At 44.1% G+C, this 9,323-nt stretch overlaps 1 long non-coding RNA gene across 1 annotated transcript; it reads left to right on the forward strand.

The window, feature by feature from the left end:
- Positions 1–435: 435 nt before the first annotated feature.
- On the forward strand, positions 436–8,055 carry LOC135050746 (uncharacterized). The gene is made up of 2 exons (XR_010241784.1): positions 436–506; positions 7,640–8,055. It is a non-coding gene; the product is annotated as an uncharacterized LOC135050746 (long non-coding RNA).
- The last annotated feature ends 1,268 nt before the right edge of the window (positions 8,056–9,323 follow it).

The raw sequence follows: 9,323 nt of genomic DNA on the forward strand, positions 1-9,323 counted from the left end.
AGAAGTTAAGTGACCATTCTAAATGTCAACATTTCATCACTGTTTACATCGTGAATGTCAACATGGTCAGTGCGAACATTATGACTGTTGATATGTCATACCCAACCCCTTAGCTCGATCCCCACCATCTGAAGTAGATGACCACGTTTGCATTATCTCAGAATATAGTAGTTACTTTTCAGTGTTTTGCGTTTGCTTATGAATATGTAGATATGTGTGTGTGTGTGTGTGTGTGTGTGTGTGTGTGTGTGTGTGTGTGTGTGTGTGTGTGTAAGTAGGGGGTGCATCATTTACTGAGAAAGGTTATCCTATAGTGGACCACTGCTTTAATATCTGCATGAATTAGATAAAATGTGAATAGTAAAACCATGCACAGCTTGCACAAAGTATTTGCCACTTTACACAGATGAAAATTATCTTTTCTTTTTCATTTACAGGACCTCAATAACTCTCTCCCCCTTTGTTCCAAAACACTGTGCTCTTTCATCTACATGATCGTCATCTAGGTGAACTCTATTAGCAAATGGTAACTGTATTTAACCCAGAATGTGAGAACTACAGTGAAAATGTATGACAATAATTATGTTTAATTTTCAAAGTTTAACAGTACCACAGCAAACGTACTTACATTGCCTTTGTGTAAGATTGCGTGAACTTGTTATGCATTATTCAAGTAGTAAGAACAGTTAAAATGAAAATCTTTTGACCTTACTAAAATGCGCTAAAGTTTAACTCACTTGCAGAAGGGAGACAAATAGCTCTTGTTTTTTTTTCTTTTTCCAGCCCTCGATTTATGCTGGCTGACTGCCCTAAGTTTAATAGAGCCAAAGCAGAGAACAGGAACTATAGTGTAGCTCAGAATGTACATACTTGGACAATGTGTTATTTTGTTCATCATTGCTACTGTACTCTTGTACTTTATAGTTCAGCAGCCTAATAAAGCATTGTTACAATCTTTAACACTCAGCTTTTAAATGTAATTGAAGTGTGGTATTTATTATTCCCAAGTTATATGAACAAATCTACTTAAGGTCAATTGGATAAGCGCTAAAACATTGTTAATACTTCCATCTGGGGGTTTTAAGCCTTTTATTCAGCCTAGTAATTATTCTATATATAAATCTGAACTGAGATATAAATCCCCTGAAAACAATTCTAGAAAATGAAGAATTACCTTTCATGTCTGTGTTATAACACTTATTATTAGTACAGTGTTCTCATTTTGGATTGTGAATGTACATGTACTTTTCTATCTGGACACGTTGGGTAAATTGCAATTAAATAATCATAGTGTCTCATAGGTTATAAATAAAAGATGACACTTCTTGGGGATAGTCTCTGTCATACGCAAGACCTTCCGGTACACTTACTGCGGTCGTGGAGCAGGTCTGCGAGGATCTGGGAGGCACCGATTTAGTCAATCATAGGCGCACAACCCTTTTGAAGCTTTAGTCACATGGCCCCATTTTCAATTACCCCCTTCCTCATATGTACTATAGACTACAGAATACCTCTCTCATACCCCTTTCACGAAGCACAAATAACCCGGTTTTGACCCCTATATTGCCAGGTTGACACCGGTCTCGGTCTCTGTGCGGTGTGAAAGGGGCCATGAATGAATTCCTGGGTCGCCTGACACGGTAATTCAACCCGGGTAATAAGAAGGGTTATTCCCGAGTAATTACCGGGTCAGGCGCAGTGTGAATGGGTTACCCGGGTCGAAGCGACTCGGTACCTGTTCACTGCATAGGTAGAGGTGGCACGGTGATGATGTCCTCTCGCAGCGCCGCATCCACCCCCGCCCCCGATGCCGGCTCCTTCCCCACCCCCGGATGGCAACCCGACCCAGCATATTGCTGGGTCGGGATTGCAGTGTGTAGGTCCAATACCGGGTCCCACCCGGAAATGACCCGCTTCCAATTCCCGAGTGGGACCCGGCATTGCGATCTGAAAGCGGTATCAGATGCTAGAACTTCATTTAGACCATTGTGCTTTTATGTGGAATTCAGTGTTCTGTATTCCAGTGCCTCCATACCTCCAGAATTATCGGTTATACTTTGCTCTAGCATCATGGTGATTCTTGTCTGCAGTATTATTAATTATACTTTCCAGTGGTATCTTTATTCCTTGTGATTCCAGTGCTACCAGTTACAGTATACCATCCTCTTATACTATGGTGCCTCATGCTTCGATACCACCAGTTATACCACACAGAGGTACAACGGTGTCTGATACTATTCGTGCCTTACCACTACTGACTTCATTATTGTTTTTAGCACCCATGCTTCTTCATTGTCAAACTCGTTTGGGGAACTGAAACCGCTTGGTGTCAGCCACTAAGCCCATGCAGAGGTCCCTGATAATAACCTGTACCTTGTTAGTCTCCACACCTCTGAATTTTCCTCATTCTCATTGTTTTATAGTCCTTTTAGCAGCTTAACTGCTGAGTTTTCAACACTGTCCCAAGTCCCTCTTACTAGACACAGGGCATTGCACAGGTTATGGGCTCAGAGAGCCAGGCTTGGTCATTACACTAAGGCTTTCTGTCTCCAGTTTCACTCAATAAATGGGTTGACTCAACAATCTCAATCCCAGTATGCCTATAAACATGTTAAGGGGATGTCTCTTCAGCTCTGCGGGAATCTGACTAAAGTTCCACACGGATCAGTGAGTGGTGCAAATGTCATGATGCAAGCCTGCTGCTGTGCAGGTGTAGCCAGATGCTTACCTTGCTCCACTCACTTTCACCTTCAGGCCACCGATGAGTGATGGTCCTGAAACGCAGGTCGGAATGCGGTAATGTTGTTGGAGGGATCCGGGCCTTGCAATGGAAGGCAGATGAGCTAAGGCCTGATTCAGAGATGGATGCAATGCCAATGTTGCACGCTACTGAACAACTATTGGCAGACTACGCATGTGCCTTGATCATTTTGCACAGGTGCTGCTGCGATCCCACTCACAATGAGGATTTAGTCTCAGAGTGATTGATAGGAAGTGACCGTTTGGAGGTGTAACTGGGAGTGGTGGCAAAAACGCATTTCCATTTTCGGTGCATGCATCTGTCGTCAACTGCAAGCTCTTACACCTGCATCGTTGGTGTGTACAGTTTGCATATCCATAGGGCTACTCTTAAGCCCGATGTTTCTTGTTCTTGCATATAGGCTGTGAATGTGTACACAATTGCAAATGAGTAGCTCCAGTGGGCGACGCAGAGAAAATCGCACTTACAGTTGCATTAACGGCCATCTCTGAATCAGGCCCTTAGTCCAGGTGACCTTCACTGGGTTCAGTGGAGAGTCATCATTAGCACTTTTTGCCTTAAACTTAGCCACACCCCGATGCCAAGCACCAGGCTGCAACTACTGGAATCACCCGACAAAGAGAATGACTACAGAATACAGATTACACTAACTGAGGGTACTCTTGTCACCTTGATGGATGGATCCGTAACCTGCAAATACTGTAATCCTGTTAAAAAGCAGCCCACCCACAGCCCTATTCCTATACCTGTGCCACCCTTACCATCCTGACTACAGAATAAATATCATGTCCCTACAATACCACACAGTGAGTAAACAATAACCACATGCTGGCCTTACTGCACTTACCAATCGCTTTCATGCTGATACTATAATCCCAACAATTGGCAGATGTGACAGATACAGAGCCTAGTGCCCTTCTGTACCACGGGCCTAATGCCCACCTAATAGTAGGGCTGATTAATTTACTAAACAGCCTACCCTTCTTTATGTCTGCCTGACAAGGAGGCTAATCTCTGTGGTTTGCACCTAATGCTCGTGATGGCAATGGGTATAGTTCCCGACAATGAAAATTCAATTTAGAGAAAATAAGTACAAGGTCCCCACTAGGGTCCTACCAGTTCCTGCATATTCAACTGAACCAATCCTGGTTCAGCCAGCATATTCTATTTACTGTTCCCTGGGAAAGGCCAATTCTTACTGCCAAAGGGCTTCTTACATCTGTGGTGCTGACCTTCACCTGGAAAGCAGTGTTCTGGTTAAGCTCTTATGTATAGGCCGGGACTTCCGGTGTCTTCACCTTCCACCGGGTGTCAGCTCTTCTAACTTTACCTGGGTAATGGAGGCCAGGTTAAGCTCTTTTACAGTGGCATCTACTTTTCCAGGACTTCTCCATTCTCTCTTCCATCTTTTCCCTTTTCTTTATTTCATCAACTTCTATGTACTCCCACCAGGGCCAGTATTTACTAAAAATCCGAGTTTGTCCGATTTGTGTTTTTCTACTAAGTCCCAATCCAGGAATTCACTAAGCACCAATCTCGGCAGTGTTTGGACTATTCGTAATGGTTTGAATGACAACGTTAAGAAATACGAATGAATAGACCATCGGTCAAACGCGGCTGTTATTTCATAGAATACGGGCATTCACTATTCATTCGTATTTGGGTGTTAGTTTCTGAGTGCTCAAGTGCGGGTCTGTTTTTTTTCGATTCGTTAAAAAAAGCAGCAATAAAATAGACCTGCTTTTTCCAGTCGAATTTGGATAACCATGCACGGATCAGTGAGATCTGTGCATGGTTATCTATGGGAAAGGGTCTGTTTAGTGTAAAATCTGAAAAAAAATTGCGTGGGGTCCCCCCTCCTAAGCATAACCAGCCTCGGGCTCTTTGAGCCGGTCCTGGTTGAAAAAATATGGAGAAAAAAATTACAGGGGTTCCCCCATATTTAATCAACCAGCACCGGGCTCTGCGCCTGGTCCTGGTTTCAAAAATACGGGGGACAAAAAGCGTAGGGGTCCCCCGTATTTCTGAAACCAGCACCGGGCTCCACTAGCTGGGGAGATAATGCCACAGCCGGGGGACACTTTGATATAGGTCCCTGCGGCCGTGCCATTAAAACCCCAACTAGTCACCCCTGGCCGGGGTACCCTGGAGGAGTGGGGACCCCTTCAATCAAGGGGTCCCCCCCCTCCAGTCACCCAAGGGCCAGGGGTGAAGCCCGAGGCTGCCCCCCCCCATCCAAGGGCGGCGGATGGGGGGCTGATAGCCTTGTGTGAAATTGTGAATATTGTTTCTAGTAGCAGTACTACAAGTCCCAGCAAGCCTCCCCCGCAAGCTGGTACTTGGAGAACCACAAGTACCAGCATGCGGTGGAAAACCGGGCCCACTGGTACCTGTAGTACTACTACTAAAAAAATACCCCAATAAAAACAGGACACACACCGTAACAGTACAACTTTATTACATACATGCACACCAACATACACACATACTTACCTATGTTCCCACGAGGCTCGGTCCTCTTCTCCATGTAGAATCCTAGGGGTACCTGTGAAAAAAATTATACTCACATAATCAAGTGAAGAATCCGACCTTTAAATAATCCACGTACTTGGCAAAAAAAGTACGGAAACCCGACCACGCACTGAAAGGGGTCCCATGTTTACACATGGGACCCCTTTCCCCGACTGCCAGGACCCCCCCTGACTCCTGTCAAAGAGGGTCCCTTCAGCCAATCAGGGAGCGCCACGTCGTGGCACCCTCCTGATTGGCTGTGTGCTCCTGTAGTGTCTGTCAGGCAGCACACGGCAGTGATACAATGTAGCGCCTATGCGCTCCATTGTAGCCAATGGTGGGAACTTTGCGGTCAGCGGTTGACCGAAAGTAACCTCACCGCTGACCGCAAAGTTCCCACCATTGGCTACAATGGAGTGCATAGGCGCTACATTGTATCTGTGCCGTGTGCTGCCTGACAGACACTACAGGAGCACACAGCCAATCAGGAGGGTGCCACGACGTGGCGCTCCCTGATTGGCTGAAGGGACCCTCTTTGACAGGAGTCAGGGGGGGTTCTGGCAGTCGGGGAAAGGGGTCCCATGTGTAAACATGGGACCCCTTTCAGTGCGTGGTCGGGTTTCCGTATTTTTTTGCCAAGTACGTGGATTATTTAAAGGTCGGATTCTTCACTGGATTATGTGAGTATAATTTTTTTCACAGGTACCCCTAGGATTCTACATGGAGAAGAGGACCGAGCCTCGTGGGAACATAGGTAAGTATGTGTGTATGTTGGTGTGCATGTATGTAATAAAGTTGTACTGTCACGGTGTGTGTGTCCTGTTTTTATTGGGGTATTTTTTTAGTAGTAGTACTACAGGTACCAGCGGGCCCGGTTTTCCACCGCATGCTGGTACTTGTGGTTCTCCAAGTACCAGCTTGTGGGGGAGGCTTGCTGGGACTTGTAGTACTGCTACTAAAAACAATATTCACAATTTCACACAAGGCTATCAGGCCCCCATCCGCCGCTCTTGGATGGGGGGACAGTCTCGGGCTTCACCCCTGGCCCTTGGGTGGCTAGAGGGGGGGCCCCCTTTATTGAAAGGGTCCCCACTCCTCCAGGGTACCCCGGCCAGGGGTGACTAGTTGGGGTTTTAATGGCACGGCCGCAGGGACCGATATCAAAGTGTCCCTCGGCTGTGGCATTATCTCCCCAGCTAGTGGAGCCCGGTGCTGGCTTCAGAAATACGGGGGACCCCTACACTTTTTGTCCCCCGTATTTTTGGAACCAGGACCAGGCGCAGAGCCCGGTGCTGGTTGATTAAATATGGGGGAACCCCTGTAATTTTTTTCTCCATATTTTTTCAACCAGGACTGGCTCAAAGAGCCCGAGGCTGGTTGTGCTTAGGAGGGGGGACCCCACGCAATTTTTCCAGATTTTTTAAGACTTTAATCAACTTTTTAAGGTACACAATGAAGCCCTGCATGGATCTCACAGATATGGCCGGGATTCCTTGTGTTTTTTCAGGCAGTGTTTTACTCATCACTCCCGTAAAACACTGCCTGATATTACGAATCACATCGACATCGGAAAAAACGATTGTGCAAAACTCGGCAGCTTAGTGAATGCTCGTATCAGGATTCAAAAAGTTGCAGTAAAATGCATCCGATACCATTCGAGTTCAAACACCCTTCAAAACAGCCAAAACACGAATCTTTGTAAATATACCCCCAGGTCTTCCCCATCCTGTTGCATCTTCTTTCTTCTTCAGGAGATCTTTTCCACTCCTACTCTGCTGTCAGACTGGCCCACACCGCCTTGCGCTGATTGTCTCATGATTGGCTCATTTGCAACGCCATTTGTAAATAGTGTCACTGTGATCGGCAGGACCTGAATCTCTTCAGATTCAGGACAGCCATTTTGTGCATGGGGCAGTGGTGGAAATAGTGCAAAGGAAGGAGGGGAGACCGAATGCAAAAAGGTAAAAAAGGAGAAGCCAGTACCCATCAAACAAAATTGCCATGTATTTCATTCAGTAGTATAACATTGATATCTTAATAGGTTTTAGTAAAATAAACAAATAAGGCAAGAGAACTGCAACCACGCAGACAAAAACTAGATAAGAGGTGAGCTAGAAAGGAAAGGGAATCCCTGATCATAAACAAAGAGAAAATGTAGGAGGAGTATTACGATATGTCAGCCAGGGATACCAGATGGAAAAGTTATTAGCCCTACTGGTTATACTGTATGTCCATCTTATAAGTCAACCAAAACACTTATTTTATGGATGATAGGTGATGGGGTAGTAGATTTACAGCTAAGCACTATCTGAATTTTTGTTGTTTTAAGTATGCTATTCTTATAATTCTACTTTTTCAATTCTTCAGGCAGGTTGCTCTTCTTCATGGCTCTTCGCAATCAGCGACACAATGTCATGATGTTACATCACGTGCACCATTACGAGAAGAGAGCCTGGAGCTGGAAGAGGAGCCAGGTTATCCTTTTCTGTACCAGATGTCTCTCAAAGTGTGCCACGAGCTGGGCACAGGTGCCACTAGCTATGATGCCCCCTTGGGTTTGCGCCATGGAAGACAGCAGCAGTCAGTGCCAGATTAAACCCTGTGGAGGCCCCTAGGCAGTCAAAATCTCGAGGACCCCCTTGCAAATTATCTCCTAAAACGATTTTAATTTTACCAATCAACAGTCTATGATCTGGAAACTGTAATGTGAATCTGATGTCTATAGTTTATGATCTTAAAGTTGTTAATGGATACATTACATTAATATAGGCTTTTAATGTGAAGTTTTTGTTTCTTTGAGTTGATTCATTTTTTCTATCTTTTGGAAACAATTTAAGAAAGCTTGATTGCAATTTTCTTTGAAGAGTAAATCAATATAATTTTGATTGGTTGTTGTGGGGCCCCCGAAAAGGCACGGGGCACATAGGCCGATGCCTACTCTGCCTATTCGGTAATCTGGCACTGGCAGCAGCTGCACCAACCTCAGCATGGCCCTTTGTGTGTTATCACAAAACAACTCACTTGTCTGAGTATGATTCAATCAATATCAATCAGATCACTTTGAAACATGGTCAAAGAACCATCTTTGTACTTTGCATCTGTCAACTAGCCAAACAGGCACTCTGTCATCACCCCACTCATCCTAAATGCTGAGTGACTGGACTGGGTAACATTGGATTAATGATTTTTATAATGTTGGTTTGTGTGGAGTTTTATATTCCTGTCCAGATCTTTAGTTACTACTACTAGTTATGCAAAACTAAAGTGACCTACTCCCCCTTTCTCATTAAACATGGCTACATAATCAAATGTAAATTCAGGAAATATTGCCCAGCAGAGATAGGAAGCATATTATTAATCACTGTGCTCTAATATAAAATGTTCTTGCAGTACCAATGGATTGTATCCTTTTTGGTTTAGTGCACATTTTCTGCCCAGTGCATAATTAGAACTTGTAAATTACTGCCAAGAGAACAAAAGGCTCAACAGCTTGTTTTGACACCAAGAAAAAAATGCAGTACATTCTGTACTGTCAAAACATCTGTTTAATATTTGCACAAAAATGAAGATACATGCTCAGTGCACTTATTAATTATGTTGATAGAAACTGAAATTAGCAAAAACAGATGTTGTAATTTAGAGATGAGCGGATTCGGTTTTATCTCTTTACTAGTATTAAACTCCAGGAGTTGGGCTACTTTCTAGCTGTGGGGCATTCTAAGCATTGTGACTGGAATAGATGAGTGGATGAATGAGATCATTTAGCAAGGGCACCAATACCTCTATCAATCCAACTAGGCTTAGAAGTCAGATTCATTTTCCAAGTAGCATAATATAGCAGAGATATGCTCAGCCGAGGGAGGAATGCATGGAAGGATTTCAGCTACATTATCAGGCCAAGGCATTTATCGGTTTCATTATTTGCTGAATATAATTGTTAATTACCAAAATACAATTGGCATCATTTTCAATATTATTGTTTTTTTTTTTTTAATCATTGCCATCAATTATAATTTATTGTAGGTGGATCAGCTGTAAACTACAGTGGTTA

Source organism: Pseudophryne corroboree, chromosome 2, assembly GCF_028390025.1.
Source record: "Pseudophryne corroboree isolate aPseCor3 chromosome 2, aPseCor3.hap2, whole genome shotgun sequence".
Taxonomy (NCBI): domain Eukaryota; kingdom Metazoa; phylum Chordata; class Amphibia; order Anura; family Myobatrachidae; genus Pseudophryne; species Pseudophryne corroboree.